Source organism: Cryptomeria japonica, chromosome 7 (genome assembly GCF_030272615.1).
Source record: "Cryptomeria japonica chromosome 7, Sugi_1.0, whole genome shotgun sequence".
NCBI lineage: Eukaryota > Viridiplantae > Streptophyta > Pinopsida > Cupressales > Cupressaceae > Cryptomeria > Cryptomeria japonica.
This window is the reverse complement of record NC_081411.1, coordinates 138,221,578-138,243,546: the sequence shown is the minus strand read 5'-3', so window position 1 is coordinate 138,243,546 and position 21,969 is coordinate 138,221,578.

Genomic DNA, 21,969 nt, shown 5'->3' with positions numbered 1-21,969 from the left:
TAGGACACAATATGACCCCTAACGACATGATTTGGTGTCTTAAGGGGTCCGATGGTGTCGTTAGGGGTCATATGGTGTCCATAGGGGTCATATGGTGTCCCATGAACCCTTACGACCTCTTAGGACACCATATGACCCCTAATGACACCATATTGGGTCGCTTTGGGTCATATTGTGTCCTAAGGGGTCATATTGTGTCCTAAGGGGTCCTATGGTGTCCCCTACGGATACCATATGACCCCTAACAACACCATAGGACCCCTTAAGACACCAAATCATGTCGTTAGGGGTCATATGGTGTCCTAAGTGGTCATAGACCACAATATGACCCAAAGCGACCCAATATGGTGTCATTAGGGGTCATATGGTGTCCTGAGAGGTCATAAGGGTTCATGGGACACCATATCACATAACTATCATTAGTGGTCATAGTTATGGGTCGTAAGACACAATGTGACCCCAACGACATGATTTGGTGTCTTAAGGGGTTCTATGGTGTCCCAAGACACCATATGACCCCTAACGACACCATAGGACCCCTTATGACACCAAATTGTGTCGTTAGGGGTCATATGGTCTCTCTCTCTCTCTCTCCCTCTCCTTCTCCTTCCTTCTCTCTCTCTCCCTCTCTCCCTCTCCTCCTCTCTCTCTCTCCCTCTCCTCCTCCTCTCTCTCTCTCTCCTCCTCTTCTCTCTCTCTCTCTCTCTCTCTCTCTTTCTCCATCTCCTCCTCTCTCTCTCTCTCTCTCTCTCTCTCTCTCCCTCTCTCCCTCTCCTTCTCTCTCTCTCTAAAATATGACCAATAATATCCGATATCCGATTTAATCGTATATCGGATTTCTACCATGTGGCAGTTTACTTCATAAATGGCGGAAAAGGGAAATTCTTTGGGGATCGCAAATTTTTGTACAAAAATCGGATATCGGATAAAATCCAATATCCGATTTTTGTACTCAAATTTTCAAATTTCAAATTTCAGCTTGGGAATGCTATGGTATTAGGCTTGGAAGTGACAAGCCTGGAAAGTCAACTAAAAAAACATGTTTTTTGGTATTCCTTGATTTTCCAGACTTTACACTAGTGGTTGACGACTTTTTTTGTAGCCAAAATTGATAAAACAAAAAGGGTTTTTTAAGGACATTCCCATCTTTCCAACAATATAAGACTTGTCTTATTTCGACTTTAGTAAATAATAATTATTTATTTTCTAATTGAATTCTGACAATAGTCCTGATTGATATACTGATTGAAAAATACTCATAACTTTCAAACGGTATAACATTTTTTGAAACCAAAACATGCGTCACATCCTATGCTTCGTCTACTATAGGGAAAAATTTTAAAAAATTAAATTTCATAAGGTTTTGACCAAGTTAAGGTGGTCAGACATAGGAGTTTCTGAATTTCTAAAAAGCTGTAGTAAAAAAACATAAATAATTATTTAATTCATAAAAAATTAAAAAAAAATATGTCACATCTGGACACGAGTCTAATACTTATATTATAAATATTATAAAAAAATATTAAGATTTGATTGTGATTAGGGTGGTCAAACATACGTCTACTTCTTATTTTTTTCCTAAAATTTTAGTACCACTGTATTGAAATTTGAAAATTTCATCAAATAGGATTTTTTTTTCCAAAAAACAACTAGTAGCTTAGAAACTACATTCAATTTTCTATATATTCTCTTCTTACATATTTTAAAAATAATGTTCACAAATTATTCAAATTTTCATGTCAAGTTGCATAACTCTATTTTTTCTAAAATTTCATTGCCACTTAAGGGCTTGTTTTGGCACACCATGATCCTGCACATACCCATTCATGATTACATTCAAGAAGCAAAGAAATCATCATCAACAAGTTGTAGATCTAACAAGGTATACATCTCCATTGTTTACATTCAAGCATTTGCAATTATTTTCTTTCAAGGTTGATTCCTAAATAGGGGTTTGATTGAGGCAAACCCCTATCCACAATGGTGCAGAGGCACCTAAGCACACAAGCATACCAGGAGGTCAAAAGTCATAATATGAACAATTTATTGTATTTGAGTCACTCATAATATATTAAGGTTATTTGAGTCAATTGAATCATAATATGTAAGGCTAAATGAGCCATTTTTTCCAAAGATATCATATTTGGTCCATATTGAAGTTTTAAAAGTGTCCATGTAAGAGTTAGAGTCATTTATGTCAAAAATTGTAAAAATTGCAAAGTTGCAATATTGCCAAAAAGTGCAACAAAAGTGTAAAAATGAAATCCATTGGTTTTGAGGTGGTTGGAGTAGTTACAAAGGAGTTGTAAATGGTTTATAAAACCATGTTTGGTCGAAATCAAGAGGGGAGATCAGTTTGGAGGGGATTTGACAAAGATTATCCATCAAACCCTCAAACTATCATGAGGTTTTAAGGAATCTATGACTATCATAGATCCATGGAGGATCACATTTGGTGTAATTTTTATATGTAGACGTTATTTAATGATATATTGATGAAATATCTTTCAGATGAATCCTTTCATGTGCATTTTTGTGGAGTATTTGGCAAGAGATGTTTGTTTTTTCAATGATTGTCAAAACCCTGCCAAGGGTTACCCGTTTTTGGGAAAATGATCACAACTTTTGATTCAACCATTGGATCTGGCTGAAATTTTGAAAGAACTTGTTTAACTCAGTAATATAAATTCTGACCGAAGTGATTGTCTTTATGATAAATATGTAAAATGTTATTGATGACTGTTTGTTACAGTTCATGGTGAAAAGCAGATTGGTGAAAGCAGCAACAACCCGGTTGTAGCATTTGGTGTGGTCACATGAGGGATAATATTGAAGAAAGGATATATGTGTTGGAAAGGTCTCCTAATCTTCTTTCGAGTTCTTTTTGTCTTACTTTATTTGGTTAAGAATTGAATATTTTGTGATTAGTTTGGTGAAAATAGTTGTTAAGGGATGAAACCCTAAACTAGGGTATTCCATGTCAATAAAGAATTTGTTCTCTCATGTTATGGTGAATTTTATGATCTGAAATCTTGAATTAAGGTTTGTAGGGATGTAATACAACCTTTGAAATTGGTTTGGAGTTGAGAAGAGTGATTGATCTTTTTGTATGCCTCTTGATTCAAGTTTAAAGTCTACCCTTGAATGAAGGTTTTATGGTTTGTGATAGATGCTTTGTATCACACAAACCCCCTTTCTTCTCTTTTTTGTGTGTAGGTTGCAGGTGCACAACTATAATTAAAGGTTTGGGTTTCATTTGCAGAGATGAAAGAACCCTTTTTGTTTCGCCGATTTTGTGTGGACCATGTACATTGCCGCCACGGTCTCGACGACTTTTCTCCAAATTTGTAGGGAAGATCAGCCTCAGTTTAATTAGCTCAGATCCGAAGGTACAACACAATCCTGAACTGGTAGCACCTCATTTCACTCATTTTCTCTCTCATTTCCACATAGTCAACAAGTCAACTTTCTCATTTACAAAAGAGGGTAAATCACACTTCAACTAGTTGCAATCCACTTAGTATTTAGATCCTTGTCTCTCTTGGATTTGGATCTAGTGGATTCAACCCCTCTTTTGAATGTAAAGTATCTCCCAAGTGAAAATCATCCTAGTAGCTTCCTTTCTCTCTCCTAGGTGGGAAGTCACTAGGATCCAATTTTCTACTTTACATTTTGGTCAACCTGATGTCTTACACATTAATTCTGATTTCTCATTCTTAGATTTGATTAATTACAATTTGAATTTCAAATTTTCATTCTCAAGTTTGATCTATTTGCAAATTTGAGAGGTTAATTACATAAAAAACCCTAATTTCCCATTTTGAGAAAATTAAGCTTGTGAACTATAAAATTTTAATTGCTTGTCCCAGATCTGATTTCTATTTCAAAATTGCAATTCAAATCTGTTTCTTTATTCTAAAAATTTGAGCATGGAATTCGTGTCCCTATAAACCCTCCTACACAAACTACTACAAGAGGCCTAGGAAGTGGTACACCTCTTTCTATGGAAGAATTCCTTAGACTTCAAAAAATTAAAGATTAGCTTCAAAAACAAAAAATCAAGAGGGCCCGCAAGAATGCTTCTTCTTCAAAGCGTCCTTTTTGTTCTGTCATCAAACCCATGACCACAATGTTGATGATTTCCTTGATTTTCAAAAATCTATTCAAGATGGCACAAATAGTGGCAAAATTAGAATTGTGAATAATGAAGCTCCTTCTCCTAACAAACCTTCTTCTTCACGGGAAGACGATATTTACCATCCTAACAGATTAGCAAGAAGAATCTATTGGCGTTTGAAATATGACAAGAACATTTTCTTTCCTTCTCAAAATGAAAACAAAAATCTTAAGCAAGTGAAAGGTATTGAATATTGCATTTTTCATGATTTATATTCACATTCTATTGGAAAATGTTATGCATTTAAGAAATTTTTTCAACTACAATATGATCTTGCACACATTTATCTCACGAAATATTTAGCTGTCTTTATTGGTAAAAACATCGTGCCTTAGAACTTCCTTTCCCTTCATGTTGCTCTTCACCCTATGACATAATTAGCCCATGTAATGGGGGCTCTTTATCATTAGTGGTGGTAGTATTTTACTTTAACATACTTTGGGGAAGCAACATGAAGTCCATTTTTTTTAATTCTTTCTATTGATCCTTGTGCACCATTCATTATTAGATCCCTTTTCTTGCATAGGGTTATCCTTATGCGAGCATATAACTGTTCTTTGGTTTTCCTCTCTTCTTGGAGAGGGGCATCTTTAATGAGTATTGCACTTCTTCTCTTTTCTTCATTCTCTTGGAAATCTTACCTCTTCTATGGTTTCGATTATTCACAAGTATGATATGTCCCTCAGGAGGGAATGATCTCTTGAGATGTATCCTTTTCTTGAGAGGATTTGTTCCACTAGGATGACATATCACTTGAAACTATTCACCATCAGAAAATGTGTAATAATTATCCTTGTTCTCATCACTTGGGGGGCAAGGATTTTCACTCCTTTCCCTTTTCACTTCTTTCCCTTGCATCATTCTTTCCTTTAGGGGCTATATTTTTCATATATGATTATCATTTCTTACAATGGTATGATTCTATGACTATTCCCCCTTGGGGAATATATGATGTTTTTTTCTCTCTTCTTGTTGAATATTACCACTTGAGACATGTATTTTACATTTACTAATATCTTTTCTTGCATGCATTCATGTAAGTTCATTGCACATTTTCTTATGTTAATCTCTCTCTAGTAGATTGTGTAAGCTCTTCTCATTGTCCCTTAGCTTGGGGGGAAATGATCCTTCTCTCTCTCTTTCTCTAGGGATCCACTTTTTCCTATTAAGGGGATGGTGTGAGTTCTATTACTTGTTGTCATTCCTTGTGCATAATTTTTGGTTATTGACTTAAGGATTCTCTCTTATACAAGAAGTGTTAATCCTTGACTATGACCTCTTTTACACTTGGTAATGTACATCTATTATAAAACCAACCATCCCTCTAGGGGCTAAAAGTGAATCATCCCTCACCAAGAATCCCTTTCACCTAGAAATAGGAGGAAGGATTGCATTCTTGTTCTTTCCTTGTCTTGTTCTAGAAGATGCTATAGTTTCCTAAGACAACTCTTCTTGTGGGTAGATGTCTTTTGAACAAAGATCTCTTCTCCTCCAAGGATCACCTTTACACTTACAACAAGATATCTCTTTTCAGCTATCTTATCCTTGCTTGAAGAGTATTCCCTCTCTTTCTTGGATTTATGACATTGTTGCATAGCGGATATGTTCTTTGTGACGAAGGTATGTATCCTTGTTCTACTTTCCTTAAGATATCAACATTAGCCTATGTTGACATCTTAAGGGGGGGGCAACCACACTGTTCCTTTGTACTATACTTCTCTCATGCATTGAATAGCGGGACATTCTTGGAACCAGAGGGAAACCTCTTAGAGCAAGATGTCATCACTTTTTGTACAATGGGTCATTCTCGAAACCAGAGCATGGTCTCTTAGAGAGAGATGTCTTCACTTCTTCTTGTCTTGTACAATGAGATATTCTTGTAGCCAAGGGAAAACCTCTTAGATCAAGATGTCGTCACTTTTCTCTTGTACAGTGGGTCATTCTTGGAACCAGAGCATGGTCTCTTAGAGCGAGATGACGCTACTTTTCTCTTATATGGGGTGATTATTCTCAAAACCAGAGCATGGTCTCTTAGAGTGAGATATCACACCTTTCTTGACACTTGTATTATACATTCTATATAGGTTGTAGCGTACCTGGGCATAGACTCCTATGAGGCACTTTGAACCTTATTTGAACACACGCGCATGAGGTTGAGTGGAACTAACGAAGTTCTCACTCTCTCTCTTTACATGGATCACCTAGGAAAGCTCTAGGGGTAAGATTTTCTATGTCCTTCTCTCCATGGATCACCTATTTTTAGGGGCTAGACGTACATGATTTCTTTCTTCTTCGCTTTTCTTCTCATGGATCACCAAAGTGTGTATTCATGTTCTCTCTCTTCTTCCTCTCATGAACTCATAGTTTTACTATTGATAGTTCATGGATGATGTCAGCTTTTCTCTTATATGTGATTGCTTGTGTTTATGTGATGGCATTGGTCTTTGTGTCTTGATTAGTTGTTGAGACATTTGAGCTCGAGGTCTCTTCAGCTAGTTAGTTTGTCATCTTGTGTCTTGTTCTTGTCATGTGTCTTTTTGCACTTTGTCTTTGTTTTGTGTGTCTCATGCCTTTTTGTTTTGTGTGCTCTTGCATATGTTGGCATGGGTTAAGACCCTAAGATTGGGGGATTTTCGCTCCTCAATATTAGTGATGTCTTATACCCCTTGTGGTTTTTGCTTCGCATCTCCCATTTTCATCTCTTTTCTTCTACTTTACCGACAGTAGTGGCGTAAGCCATACTCCCGCTAAAGTGGGGGCTAAATGTAGTGTCATAAAATTGTGACCCCTGCAATTTTAACCATATTAGGAGTCCTCACCTTGGTGACGACATCTCCTTCCCTAACTGAGACCTATCTCTACATTTCCAACCCTTCTGCCTTCCTCCTTCATGTCTTCTATTTTCTCTAGACCCTCTGTGGGCCCCAAAATAGGGTAGGACAGGGGTGTGCACCCTTGTTCACCCTAGAACAGTGGCATGGCACCCCTGTCCCCACCTTCCAGGGTGGCCCTATGTTTGGTTTGCCTGGTCTCCTATGCATTATTTATCTTCGGGGTTTGCAATTCCTCTTTGTCGGCCTTCGGTGGTTGAAAGTTAATCCTTGAGGCATGTATAAAAGGGAATTCAATACCCTCATTCAAGGATGGATGAACAACGAAAAGACATATATAGAGAGCATAAGGAGAAGATAAAAGATTTCAAGGTCATCATCAAGCATTCAAGTCTTCTTCATTCATCCATTGGAGCAACATTACAACATTCATTTGCAAGTATATGTGTGTGTTAGAGTTTTATCATGTTACATGCCATTTCATACAACATTTATGATTAGATACAAGAAGCAAAGCAATCATCATCAACAAGTTGTAGATCTACAAGGTATACATCTCCATTGTTTACATTCAAGCATTTGCAATTATTTTCTTTCAAGGTTGATTCCTCAACCGGGGTTTGACTGATGCAAACCCCTATCCAGAACCCCCCATTCTTCTCTTTTCTGTATGTAGGTTGCAGGTGGACAACTGTAATTACAGGTTTGGGCTTCATTTGCAAAGACGAAAGAACCCTTTTCATTTCGCGGATTTTGTGGCAGACCATGTACATTCTCGCCACAATCCTAACGATATTTCTCCAAATTTGTAGGGCAGAACCACATCAATTTAATTAGCTCATATTCAAAGGTACAATGTGATCCTGAACTGGTAGCACCTCATTTCACTCATTTCCTCTCTCTTTTCCACATAGTTAACAAGTCAACTTTCTCATTTACAAAAGAGGGTAAATTACACTTCAACCACTTACAATCCACTCAGTATTCAGATCCTTGTCTCTCTTGGATTTAGATCTAGTGGATTCAACCCCTCTTTTGAATGTAAAGTATTTCCCAAGTGAAAATCATCCTAGTGGCCTCCTTTCTCTCTCCTAGGTGGGGAGTCACTAAGATCCAATTTTCCACTTTACAAAATCCCCCTATGCATCCCCATTTTGAAATTCAAATTTCCTTTCCCCCCTCTTCTCAAGGAATTTAATATTCCTTTTTATTTCTCCAATGTATCCTTGATCCATGTCCACTATCTTGAATCAATCTTAGCCTTTCATAAGCAAATAAGTCTTGGCCCTCCATTGGCCTCCTCCAATCTATAAATTGGAGCATCTTTCCTTCTCAAATCAACAAGTCTTCCATTCTTCTATGCTTATACTGCCAATTTCTCCTCCTATCATATTTCTTCATAATCATCTATCAAATCCTCCTATCCATCATTCAAATCCAAATCATTAATCCCTAAATCTTGTTGAGCACTGAGCAATCCACATCCACAACAAGCAAAAGAGAAAATCAAGTGGAGCAATCAAAGGGGCGCCTCCATTTCATCAAGCTCAATCCAAGGAACAAGTGGAGACTCACAAAGGTATAATGGCATTTGTTGCATTTGTTTGATGTTTCATGCATATTTTTATTCAAACTAAACATTTGCCTCTGAATCTTGGTTTCCCTCATGTTCACACTAACTATATGTCTATATATAATGAAGATTATATAATTATAAATATTAATATATAAATGAATAAAGGAATATTAAAAAATATGAAATTGACGTTGTATAGTATTAGCTCTTCTCTTTGAATATAAAATTCTTTAACATTAAAATTATCTAATTATTTAAAGGTACATTATTATTATTATTCTCCTCAATTTTGAATTCTATGTGCAATAGGAAACAAGTATATAGGTTATTTGTATACATCTCTCAATAATGTGTAAGAAAATATTTTCCTTTAAATATGTTATATAAAGCTTGTATGAAATCATTCTAATAACTTGAAATAGGATTATTTTCAGAGTAATTTTTGTCATGTTAAGTGTCAATTATTTTTCTACTTCATTGAATAAATTAGAGTTAGAAGGAAACACATCACTAACTTATTTAAAACTTTAATGCTATATTTGTGTGTGTTTGTGTAAAATTTTATTGTGATGTATTCTTTGTCAAATTAGTTTATAGTTCTTTGGTATTCATACATTGCTGTTTTTATGAGAAGAATATATGGTGATGAATGTCTTGTAATAGGAAATCTATAGTAATTTTTATTTTACAATCAAACATGTAGGCTGGATAATGGAAACTAGGAAACTAAACTTAGGAGTATCATTTGCCAAAATTTGGACTACTAGATTATGTGATGCAAGAGCATCTAGTTGTTACTACTTATCAAGTTTCCATTAGTTTTTTATATTCAAAGTCATACTATATATTCTAGTCGGTTAGCACTACCGAATCATGAAGTCGGTATAAACAGAAAAGTCGATATGCATAGTCTAGTTGTTTACAGAAGAAAGCAGTCACAGAACACAGTATACACCAAGCTGTCTACCGAGTATCTTTTTATGGCTACTGAGTAGTAAAGTTAACACACCGAGTTGATATTCACCGAGTGAAACGTGTTACCAGATACATTGAACCTGGACATGCATATGAAAACGTGTTACAAGATCGAGGCACATCTAACCATTGTTACATTGGAAATTGCACTAGAAGATTGTGTATGATTGCGAGGTCAATCTAACCAATGAAATATTTTGTTTAGTTATTCATTTGAGGAATATTGTTTGTAAGATTGAAGCAATGAATTGGATCACCGTTTTAAGAGATCTATATATACAACACATTATTGAAGTGTATGTATGTATGAAGGAAGACTGTTACAGAGACACAGAGGTCACTGAGAAGGTTTTTAGAGAACAATCAAAGAACAGAGTAAACATAAGGGTTTACCGAGTTACTATATGGGTTACCGAGGTATGCTATAAGCAAGGCAATCTTATCCTAAGCACATAGAATCTGCTATAACATTTCAGATGTAAAGTTGCAGATGTTTGTATTGATTTTATTGTAATATTGTGAAGTTGAAAGAGAAACCTTTAACAGGGTAAAAGACTCTAACCAAGTCTATAAATTGTAAAGCCTCTAACCAGGTGCAACATTCAGAATAAATGTTGTAAAATCCTTTAGCAAGGTAGAGCTAACAGATCTTGTTACTCCTAATAGGGTAAGCTATCAGAAATACCTAAATGTAGCTCTAACCGAACATTCTTTATTAATTCAGTCTAGTGAAGTTGTGGGTGCCATCCCCACCACAGTTTTTCTCTCTAACCAAGAGTTTCTACGTAACCAAAATATATGTGTTATGGAGTGAATCATGTATGATTGTTATCTGTTTGTTTTAACTTTATTTTATGTTACTGCACTATTCTGTTTATGCATAATAGTAAGGTTATTATCTAAGAAAGGTTTTGGAGTACTGATTCACCCCTCCCCTCTCAGTACATTAGCTTTCCATATTGGGCCTAACAATTGGTATCAGAGCTTGAATCTTGGAAAATGGCTTAACTACCTAAAGAGAAAGATCTTACCAATGGAAGGCTATAAACAATCTTGGAGGATTGTGTATCTGCAAGAAAAGCTGGATCATGCAAAACAAGTGATTGCAGACATGCAAAGGCAAATGCAAAAATCTCTGAAAGTAAGAAGAAGATTATCTGATGACTTGCAGGATTCTCAAGAGTTAGTGGAACAAATTGAGACATCATCTGAGAGCAGTATATCTGAAGAAACTAAAGAAATGATTGGAGTGTTGAAAGAAAAGAACAAAGCATTGGCTGATCAACTAAAAGAAATGAAAAGAGAACATGAACATTTCAGTACACAGATGACTGAAAATCTAGATGCATTGAGGACAACAGAGGATAAAGCAAGAGATCTACAAAGAGAGAAACAACAACTTGAAGTCTTAGTATCTGATAAGAATGATGAAATCATAAGGTTAACTGGGATTCAACAAAATATGACAGATCAACTAAGTTATGCACATCATGAAGCAATTCTAAAGAATGATGAAAATCAAGAATTGAAACTTGAAGTATCAAGGTTGACTGATGAACTTGAAACAGAGAAGAAATCCAAAGAAACATTGAAGAAGAGCTATGATGCATCAAAGATGTTGGATGAGCAACTGAATACAAGAAGACCCAACAAAGATGCAAGACTTGGTTACAAAGGAAAAGAATCAACCAAGAAAGGAATTCATATTACCGAGAGAGGAGAATCATCAAAGCAAGCTGGAAACAGGAATAACATCAAAAGGAAGAAGCCTATTTGCTACTACTGTGGAAATCAAGGTCATACTGCCAACATATGCCAGATTAGAAAAGGTAAGCAACCGAATATCACTAAGTCCAATGCATATTGTTACGATTGCAATAAATATGGTGGGTCAGTGCAAGAAGATGAGTCCACTTTTTGGCCAAAAAGTGGAAGTGTTTTCCCTGATTTTCAGATTTTGTCTCATTTGAGCTTAAATTTTGAAACACTTAGAGATTGAATCTTGGAAAAAGTCAGTAATATAAAAGATAGCCCTCTGAGTGTAGTTTCCAAATATATAATTTAATTTTATACCCACATAATAAAAAATAACTTTTTAAATGGAGTTCTGAAAACTATGTTTTAAAAATGCCTGTTTCAGAACCATACCATGCATGTGTACGACCCACACTTTTTGACACAATTAAAATTATTTTCTCAAACCGTTTTGGGAAATGGTTTGTAACACACTGAAGATTGATGAGCATATTTTTTTGTATTTTTTTTTCTAATATTTTTTTTTTAATTAATTTTTTAATTGCCGTAATTATCTTTTTAAAAATTTGATGTGTACGACCCACATAATTTGATGTAAACTTAACATTTTTTGATTTTTTTTTTTTTTTAAATACAAAAGAATTTTGTGTAGATTGATGACATATAATTTTTTTTCCAAAATTCTTTAAAATAAAAAAGTTATTAAATTAACAAAATTAGTTAATATTTCAAATTTATGGACCTGATTTAGTATAAATTAAATGAAAAATAGTTAAAATAATCAATTTTTAAATAAATTTACATATTTAGAATCTAGACAGTATAATCTGAAATGGGTTTTAATTTCGTATAAAAATTCTCTAATTAGAGGCGTGTAAACTATTTCTGAAGTTCATATTTGTGCTTTCATTCATGGAGATTGGAATTTGCAGGTCCATGTCTTAGGTGTGGCCATCCCAGGCCTATCCCGGGCCTAATCCCGAGCCAAGTGGCGGGTTGTGGAATCAACTTCCACAAAACGGGCCCCCGTTTTCAAACAAGGGCGGATTGTGGAAAAAAAGGAAAAATGCCATTTAGAAACGGGGGCCCGCTTTTAAACAAAACGGGGGCCCGTTTTTAGAAACGGGCCCCCGTTTTTTAAAACAGGCCCCCGTTTCTAAAAAACGGGCCCCTGTTTTGTTTAAAAGCGGGCCCCCGTTTTTAAACAAAACGGGCCCTCGTTACCTTTCGGCTCGGGAGCCCGAAGCACAAACGGGCCCCCGTTTATAAGAGCGCATTTTCCAATGTGCGGACTTCTGCGAATTTGTGACTCATTACCTTGCACTTGCCCTGGTCACACATCTAATCAATGTAGGACAAAGTCTGTTAACAACTATCAGAAGGCAAAATTCAAAGGGTTTTATAGAAACTGCAATAGGTATGGACATAGTACCGAGAAGTGCTGGTCTAAGCAAAAGAACTACATGCGGTGTCCACACCGAGCAAACACTAGAGGTTACCAAACTCACACAGATCCTTACCGACAATATGTAGCAGTACCATGGGATTACAATACAAGGATATGGTGCGAATGTTGTGGAAGATATGGACATATTAGTGCCAACTGTTTTATAAGGTTTGGAATGAACAACTGAAGATCATGGAGAAATCCTGGTATGGCATGTTTTCATTGTCACAAAGCTGGACATTTAGCTGGAGATTGCAGAGATCAACCTAGAAGAGACACTAAAGAGATAAAAGAAAAATTTAAGATGATTTGGAAAAAGAAGGAAATCATGTCAGATGAAGAAAGCACCTTACCTACCGAGTTAGGTGCACCTATTCCAAATTAATCAGAAAAGGTATGAAGGGACTGCATTCTCTAAAGGTTAAATCATAACAGTTCCTATTCTATTATGTACAAAATTCAAAATCTGCATAGTTAAGATGCATTAGTAAGTTTGAAATTCTATCAAAAGTACTTTATAGCAAACCTGTCAAGTCGGTGTATACAAGAAGCCTGTCAAGTCGGTGTATACAAGAAGCCTGTCAAGTCGGTAAACGAAGGAAATTTGGTTACTCAGTTAAAATGAAAAAAAGGAGTAAATCAGTTAAAGGTGAACTGAGTGCATTTAATGTTTTGACCTAACTCGCACAGAGCCCGATAAGGTATTTTGTGTACTTAAAGGTATTTTCGCGGTCATTTTCATTCACCAAGTTTTCAAGAGAGCAGAGCAGAGAAAATCAAGGTGATCAAACTTCATTCAGAGCGAATTTAAGGTATTTACATCAAATCTGTTCACACTGTTAAGCTGGTTTCTGATCTTGTCAAATTGCTATTATCTACCGAGTGTGAAGCGTCAGTCGTTTGTAAACCGTCAAACCCTAAGGATAGTTTGCTAGGTTTTTACCTGAAATCTACAATGGCACCCAAGTTCCAAGATCCCGTAGTTGTCAAGAATGTGGAGAAGCCCTCGCTGAAGTACTCTTTGACTCCTAAAGTCACCTTTGAACCGGATGACAAAACTGCATTTTCACTCATCCCGGATCGAGTCTTGTTAGTCGAAGATGTTAGATTCTTCACCAAATGTCGTGTTGAAGAACTCGGTCATGTTGAGATTAGTGACACATATGATAAACTTTGTACCGATGGTAAAATGGATAGCAAGTACGAGCATATCAAAATCAAGAGATTAACAAAAGCCCTAGCCTATCCCCTTGTGCTCAAACCCCATTGGGTTAAGTTTGTTTTAAGCAGAGTTCATTATGATTTTATGTGGTTAGAGGAGCAACCATTCAAAATCACCAAGGAAATCATTCATGTGATCATCGGGTATCCTATCTATGATCATGCACGAGCACAGAAAATGATATCACAGAAGGAGTTAATCAGTCTAACTGGAGTAGAATCTGATTACCGAGGACTGAAATTGAACAATGTCACTGATGTAGAACTTAAGTTTGCAATTAGAGTAATTGGTTACTGTTTCTTCCAATCAGCAAGGGAAAACAGTGTACCATGTGCCGCAGTTGACTTAGCCTATAAAATAGTGAAAAAGGGAATGAAAGTAGATTTATGTGAAGTGCTACTGAAGAACTTGTTTGAGAACTTGAACACAATAAGGAAGCCGAAGAAGAACAACTCGGCAAACATAGTGAAGTTTGGTTCACTTCTTGTATGCATGTTTTTCTACTTTGAGAAGTTCCTTCCCTCAGTCGGTAAAGTAGTTTGGGAGCTACACTGACCTATCACCCATCAAATCAATGATTTTATCAAGAAATTGCGAGATAATTTTAATGATATCATGGATGACTATTTCAGCAAATTTCAAGAGAAGATGCACAATAGGTACTGGATTCCACCACAGTTGGTAGAGAAATATAAGGATGATATATGTTTTGAGGTAGACACTGATTACTGTTATATGAATGCTGTTGAACCAAGGACTCAATATTTGCCACCAATGGGTTATGATATTGACTATGATATCATGCAACAACAAATTGATGCCTATCTTTCATTGCCAAGGCATGCTACTGAACTAAGATATGGAACTTATGAAGAGGTGAAAGAAAAAGTAAAAATGAGCATTGTATTACCCAAGGCTACAAGAAAGGCTACAAAGATGATAAAGGTTTTATCTAAGAAATTCAGAGAAGAATCCTCCTCTACACCTATCAAAGGCACTCTTTCCATTACCGAAGAGGAATCAGAAGCTCAAGAGGCAACAATAACATTAAGTACCGAGTTGCCTAAGGGTAAAGTTTTGAAAAGAAAGAAATAGGACATTTCAAAGGCCTTACCGACTCCACCAACAAAGAGACCTAGCACTAGAGCATCAGCTGCATCACCGAGTAAGAAACAAAAGAGTGTTACTGCACCCAAGGTAACCAAGACCTACAAGAAATCTACTCGGAGACTCATTCTGGCAAAAGAGTCTAGTGATACAGAATTCGATGATGCAAACAAATTTCAGATTGTAAAAAGCAAGAAGGTAAATATTCTTAGTGTTGAAAACTTTTGTGCCAATCTTAAAGAATATGGTGGATTTGTAGGATTTAGATATGTCAAGTATGAGACTAGGAATAATGATGAGAAGCAACAAATTGAAGAAGCTGTCATCTGCACACTTCTAAAGTTTCGGCTAGCTTCATTAGAACTAGTAAAGTCACTTTCGAGTGAATTATACTTACATATTGATAACAGATGGAAATATGCAATGGACTCAGAGAAACAAATAAGAGAAAGAAGTCTAGTCCATCTATTTCCTGATATGTCTGTAGCAAAAATTAAAGAACATTTGACAACATACAATTCTAAATTTCTTGTCAAACAGAGAGCCTTAAAATTGATGAATGGGCTATACATTGATGTGGAAAAGGAGACAAAAGCTAAATGGTAGGATATCTTCAAAATAAAGGATGTCGGTGAACAATCTCAAGTTGACGTCACTGAGCAAGGTCCTGATGCTACCAAGTAAGACCCGGCTGACACTATTCAAATTGATGAAGATGTCATGGATGCAGAAGCACCAGAGAAGGAAATGATAGAAGGCACTACCTATGCAAAACTTGTATCTAGTGAATATGTCTTAGAACAAGTTCAACCTTATCCGCCGGTCAAGCCACTTGTCTCTACCGAGCTCCTAAGGAAACAAAACAAGGAACTGAAGGTCACAAGTCTGAAGCAGTAGAAGATACAACTAAAGATCAGACATCTCAAGCACTGTCAAGCAATGAAAAATGTTATAGCTGAGACCCCTAGTACCAAGACACCCAAGGACACCACAATGACTACAGGAACTGACCAAAGTGTTGCATCTATTGAGCAACCTACCGAGGGTCAGCAAACCTCACAAGCACTTGTCTTGGTACAAATGACCAAAGGTAAAGAGAAGAAGGTGAGAAAGCATAGTTTCAAAGTTGATTTAACTAAACCGACAGTGTTGCCCAATGTGGATATCTCAAAATCAAAAGGGCAAGCACTTATTGATTTCGGTGAACTATGCAAAGTAAAGGCCGAACAAGAAAAATAATTGGCCATTCAAAAGAAGAATAAAGTACTACAGAAGGTAAAGACACTACTAATAGATATGCTACCTTCAACAACAGTGTCAACCAATGCAGCCATCCACATTCAACTAGATGATCTCCTTACTCAAATAGAAACATCTGGAGTTGATGCATCTGAGTACTTGAGCAAGCTAAAAGATAAAGAGCTTACTGCAAAGATGATAGATGAGGTACAAAAAGCTCTTGCTATAGGGAAAGTAAAGCTTGTCAAATTCATTGCTGAGTTGTCCCCTCAACTCAAGCATATTCTTTATTTATTTCAGAAACTTTGTACATTTTCCTTATTCATTAAAGATATCAAGAATAAAATTGATGCAATTGAGAAAGAGATCACCGATCTCTCAACTAAGTTGACCACTGAGCCTAATTCAGTTCAGAATTTTTATACTAAGCTTCAATAGCTCATGGCTCAATAGTTAGAACTCAGAAATGAAGAGCATAAGATCAGGATGGATATAATGACCCTCCAGACATTATTCCTTCCTCATCTCTCATCAGTTCAAGAGTAGATTAACGAGCTACATGCCTATCTACTACACAAGAGGGCAACACTCTTGATGGCTTAATATCACTATTGGCTGATATTCAAAAAAGGGGAGTAATACTATATAAGAGGAGTAATCTATTTTTGATCAGTTACCACCCCCGGATGGAAATTAAGTTTTGATGTTTGTAAAAAAAGGGGAGTAATACTACATAAGTGGAGTAATATACTATATTTGGAGAGTGATATAGTTTTGGTAATACAGTTTTGAGTATTATATACAAGGGAGTATACCGAGCAGAGCATGCAGAGCAAGCAGAGCACACAAGCATAGAACAGAACCGAGCATGCAAAATCCGAGTTATATACAGAATAATGATAAGGGGAGTATATCTGCATATACTATGCATATACTATTTCATTGACTATTGTATATATTGTTAAGCGTAGTCATTTTGAAAAGTATATAGATTTTTGAGTTATGACTTTGAAAGTAGTTTTTGTCAAACATCTCAACTAATGTCAAAAGGGGAGATTGTTACTACTTATCAAGTTGCCATTAGTTTTTTATATTCAAACTCATACTATATATTCTAGTTGGTTAGCACTACCGAATCATGAAGTCGATATAAACAGAGAAGTCGGTATGCACAGTCTAGTCGGTTACAAAAGAAAGCAGTCACAAAACGCAGTATACACCGAGTTGTCTACCAAGTATCTTTTTATGGCTACCGAGCAGTAAAGTTAACACACCGAGTTGATATTCACCGAGTGAAACGTGTTACCAGATACATTGAACCTGGACATGCATATGAAAACATGTTACAAGATCGAGGCACATCTAACCATTATTACATTGGAAATTACACTAGAAGATTGTGTATGATTGCGAGGTCAATCTAACCAATTAAATATTTTGTTTAGTTATTCATTCGAGGAATCTTGTTTGTAAGATCGAAGCAATGAATTGGATCACCGTTTTAAGAGATCTATATATACATCATTATTGAAGTGTATGTGTGCATGAAGGAAGACTGTTACAGAGACACAGAGGTCACCGAGAAGGTTTACAAAGAACAGTCGAAGAACAAAGTAAACATAAGGGTTTACTCTGTTACTATATGGGTTACCGAGGTATGCTATAAGCAAGGCAATCTTATCCTAAGCACATAGAATCTGCTATAACATTTCAGATGTAAAGTTGCAGATGTTTGTAATGATTTTATTGTAATGTTGTGAAGTTGAAAGAGAAACCTTTAACAAGGTAAAAGACTCTAACCAAGTCTATAAATTGTAAACCCTCTAACCAAGTGCAGCATTCAGAATAAATGTTGTAAAATCCTTTAGCAAGGTAGATCTAATAGATCTTGTTACTTCTAATAGGGTAAGCTATCAGAAATAGCTAAATGTAGCTCTAACTGAGCATTCCTTATTATTGTAGTAGTGAAGTTGTGGGTGCCATCCCCACCGTAGTTTTTCTCTCTAACCAAGAGTTTCTGCGTAACCAAAATATATGTGTTATGGAGTGAATCATGTATGATTGTTATCTATTTATTTTAAGTTTATTTTATGTTACGGCACTATTCTGTTTATGCATAACAGTAAGGTTATTATTCAAGAAAGGTTTTGGAGTATTGATTCACCCCTCCCTTCTCAATACATTAGCTTTCCATATTGGGCCTAACAGTAGTGGTGCAAGGGCAATGTTTCATTTAAAAAATATTATAGTTTCCTTTTATTTCATAGTTTTATTTAGTTGTTTTGGAGCCCATGATGACACATATGATGTGTTAGATAGTCAAAAGCTTAAAATGACAAAAAATATTCACTAGCTATTTGAGTTTGTATGGACATGAAAAATAAATTAAGGAGATAAATTGAAAAGTAAAATGATTGGTGAAAGAATCATCTCAATATATTGCATCATTTGTAAGATATATTAAAATTTTCCTCCTGAGAAATTTCTCCAATGATGTTTTAAAATCAAAATTAAGAATCTTAGAAGCCTCTAAAAAGTTAAAAGTCTACATAAATAGACCTTCAAATGTAATAGGTGTTGTAGATATCTTCACAAGATTTCGAATGATATGTTATAATAGAAAATTATACACTTGGGTCAAAATTTATGGCTTCTAGAAGTTGTGCCACCAAAAATCAAGTTTCAATGAAATCCACTTGAGCTAGAAAATGAACTGCTGGAGTACTTGGTATTATAAAAAAGAAAAGTTATACTTTCTAGAACATTCTGAGGTGGTTATTGGTTCTTGTAAAGCGGAAAATCGAACCCTAGGTGTTCTCCCCCCACTCCAAGGAGAAAGGGGGTCACTAGGATTGACGGTTTTCACTTAGGAGGGACTTTACATTCAAAAGAGGGGTTGAAGCCCACAAGATCCAATCCCACACAATGCAAGATTGGATTCTAAATGGGTTTCAAGGGTTGAGACATCAAGGATATCCTCTTTTGTAAAGATTGTAGATAGAAGATTGAACTAGGAATGTATGTAGAAGCAAGAAAGATTCGCTTATAAACGGAGATAGGAATATAGGATGAAGCTGCGGACCTGGAATTAGTAGTAAAATGTCGAGATGATGCTGTTCTGCAAATTCGAGCGAAAGTTGATGGGACGATGGCGCCCGGCGTGCACACGGTCCTCCCTAAAATCCGCGAAACGAAGGGGGATCTGTTCGTCTCTGCACAAGGATTCCAGATCTTCAATTACAGCCGCGTACCTGCAACCTACACACAGAAAAGCGAGGACGATTGGGGGGTTAGGGATTAGGGGTTTTCCCTTAGGTCAAACCCCAGTTTTGGAATTAACCAAGAAATGAGAATGCTATAAATGTAAATGTTTGTAATGTAAACAAGTACTGATACCTTGTTGTAAGAATGTTTGTATTCTTACATGCGAAGGTGTAAATGTTGTTGTATGTTGTATGTGGTATGTGATCTCCTCTTCAATGGTTGAATCCTTGTCTTGAATGCAACACTTAGCCTTGAATGGAGACTTAGAATGCTCAATTGCTTGAAGGAATGCTTGAATATCATTTCCGCCTTTTTTCCATCCTCTCCCAAAATGGGAGAGTAAATGTAGTTTATATACTTGTTAATTAGGGTTGAAAGACTGATTTTTCCGACCTTAGGCCGACCTGGGAAGATTATTTTCCAATTTGCAAACTTAAAGACCCGAGACCCAAAAGAGACCGGGCCCAAAAATAGGGCTAGGGACCAGGGCGCTGGGCGCCATGGTCCCACGTCCAGGGACAGCAAGGTGCAAGGAGGATCAGGCCAGGGTGCTGAAAAATGCAGTTTTTGATGTCATGAACAAGTTTCGGGGTCTCCATTCAGGTTCAGTGTTGCATCGCCATCGTGAAGACCCAAATGCAGTCAAAATTGCAAGTGTCACAATTTTAGGACGCTACATTTAGCCCCCACTTTAGCGGGAGTATAAGCGTATGCCCATACTTCCGGTAAAGTACAAGGAAACAACATTGAAAGACTTTCACCACGTCAAGAAGGCAAGATATACCAAGCCCCCAGTGGACTAAGGATCTTACGACTTCGATTGACAAAGTAAAAGGGAAGATCAAGAGGGAGAACCATGACTGTCAGTAGTAAGGTTCCCTCACTATGAGTCATGCAAGAAAGATATCAAAAATTTTCAAGGCAAAGCTAAATTTGTCAAGAAATTTTCAAGTATCTTGAAGAGATATGAACAGGGTGTATGCCCCCCTACATTAAAGCGATCGCACAAGCCTCATCGGGGGTGATTGCTTTAAGGTAGTGATACATATAGGAAATGAGAAAGGAAAGGAGCACGTTATCACAAGGATTTAGCCCCCAAGTGTGAGATAAGCCCAAGGATAATAGATACAAAACACAAAGCACAAGGTGACTTCACTTTCGTTGGGGTCAGTATGCTGTATGATAATTCATGTATATCATATATATGTGTAGTCACATAAATCTGTCCGTTTTAATTAAATGAATATTTCGTATTTATTTGATTAAAAATCCACTAGCCATCAGTTAATTAAATTAATATTTAATTAATTCATCCCGAAACATTCTTCTATTAATTAAATAAATTATTCAATTTATTTTAATTAATTCATTAAATCAAATTTCAATCAATTAAATAAATAAAATCAATTTATTTAATTAAAATCCCTTTTCCTCTTTTAAATAAATTAAATAAAACATTTATTTAAATCATTATCCCCACCCCACTTGCATTTTCCTACAAATGCAACTTGCACACATTATTGAAATAAATGAATTTTTATTTCAATAAAATCCTATTTTCCCTCACCCACCAAATCCACTTGCAAAATCTAATCCCCTTCTAGATTCTTCTAAACCCTTCCTAATTAGCCTAAACCATTTCCTAAATATTGTCACATTCCTAAGCAAAATGGAGTCACTTCTCAAATGGCCCAAAGTCTTGGATAACCATTGAAGGTTTTCAACCTTCAACCACCAAAAACCCCAAAGTCTTTGAAAACCATTAAAGGCTTCCAACTTTCAACCACTTAATTCCCCAAAGTCTCCAATAACCATTAATGGTTAATTCAACCCTCCCACATGGTTAAAACATTTGTTTGACTCAACCTCTACCCAACCACAAAGGTCTCATCAAGCATTTAATACTTTGACCATGATTATCTCTTAATCATTTGCACAAAGGTTTATCCTTGGATTAACTCTTAATCCAATGGGTAATCTTAATTTAGGCTTGACCCTTAGCCTTTAGATAACCATGAGGTCTTCTCAGGCCTTTAATGCCTCCAACCTCTTCTTTCAACCCAATCCTGTGTTGACACTTGTCATTATTTTATTGGTGCCAATTGTGCACATGGATCCCCAACTTTCAAGCTTGACCCTTGATTAAACCATTCAATCCTGGCCATCCATTGCTCCATTTTTCCTATAAATAGAGCCCATTCCTTCATAATCCAGATCCTGAAAACTTGTAAGCATTTAGACTATAGCCATTCTAGAGAGCATTTTAGCATAGCATAACTAAATCTTGTCTTTTTGGTTAAAATACTTCATTTTAGCATTAAAATAGCTTTTCATTTCATATTTAGAGCTATTCTATAAATCTCAATCCTCCATAAG